A 1,586-nucleotide genomic window follows, 5' to 3' on the forward strand; every position below is an offset into this window, starting at 1 on the left:
GCATCAAAGGACAGATTAGACATTTGTATAATATGTCACAAAAAGTTAGATTTTATGTCCATAAACCAGAGTTTCTAGCATGCCCCCCCTTTGGAAAGCTGAGACCTGACAGTGTCAGGGATTGTTCTCAATCATCGTCTGGAAAGACCAGGTGACGTCAATCTTAAGGTTTTAAATGCCCAGACTCATCTGACCCCCCCCCCCCCCCCAACAATCAGCACCATGGCTTCTTCTAAGCAGTTGTCTAGAAACTGAAACTGAAAATAGTCGACGCTCACAAAGCAGGAGAAGGTTATAAGAAGATAGCAAAGCGTTTTCAGATGCCAATATCCTCTGTTTGGAATGTGATTAACAAATGGTCGTCATCAGGAACAGTGGAAGTTAAAGCAAGGTCTGGAAGACCAAGAAAAAAAACAGACAGAACAGCTCGCAGGACTGGGAGAAAAGCAAGTCCAGACCCACGTTGGACTGCCCGATCCATCCAGAAAGATTATGAGGTCATAAGGAGCAAGGTTACCTCCCCTTTCTCTGCTTTGCCCGACCAGGGAATTTGGCTCACCCATGAGAAAGAGAGACATCATGGCTTTCAAATGAGCAAAGTGGCGTTGGTCAAGGCCACACTCACCAGCCTCCACCTTGCCCCCCCCCCCCCCCCCCCCCCCCCCCTCCTCCTCAATAGCTACATTTCGTCAAAAATGGCACATCCTAAGGAAAGCTTAATGTGGGACTGGCTCGTGGCTGGAATTCTGCACCACGACTGAATTTTGGGAGAGAGACTTCAGATACAGTATTAGGGACACTAAGGTCTATATAAAAGAGACTTCAGATACATATAGGGACCACTAAGGTCTGTAAAAAGAGACTTCAGATACAGTATTAGGGACCACTAAGGTCTATATAAAAGAGACTTCAGATACAGTATTAGGGACCACTAAGGTCTATATAAAAGAGACTTCAGATACAGTATTAGGGGACCACTAAGGACTATATAAAGAGACTTCAGATACAGTATTAAGGGACCATAAGGTCTATATAAAAGAGACTTCAGATACAGTATTAGGGACCACTAAGGTCTATATAAACGAGACTTCAGATACAGTACTAGGGACCACTAAGTCTATATAAAAAGAGACTTCAGATCCAGATTAGGGCCACTAAGGTCTATATAAAAAGACTTCAGATACAGTATTAGGACCACTAAGGTCTGTATAAAAGAGACTTCAGATACAGTATTAGGGACCACTAAGGTCTATATAAAAGAGACTTCAGATACAGTATTAGGGACCACTAAGGTCTATATAAAAGAGATTCAGATACAGGATTTAGGGACCATAAGGACTATAAAAGAGACTTCAGATACAGTATTAAGGGACCATAAGGTCTATATAAAAGAGACTTCAGATACAGTATAGGGACCACTAAGGTCTTATAAAAGGGACTTCAGATACAGTATTAGGGACCACTAAGGTCTATATAAGAGACTTCAGATACAGTATTAGGGACCACTAAGTAGGTCTATATAAAAGAGACTTCAGATACAGTATTAGGGGACCACTAAGGACTATATAAAGAGACTTCAGATCAGT

Source organism: Etheostoma spectabile, chromosome 20 (assembly GCF_008692095.1).
Source record: "Etheostoma spectabile isolate EspeVRDwgs_2016 chromosome 20, UIUC_Espe_1.0, whole genome shotgun sequence".
Lineage (NCBI taxonomy): Eukaryota > Metazoa > Chordata > Actinopteri > Perciformes > Percidae > Etheostoma > Etheostoma spectabile.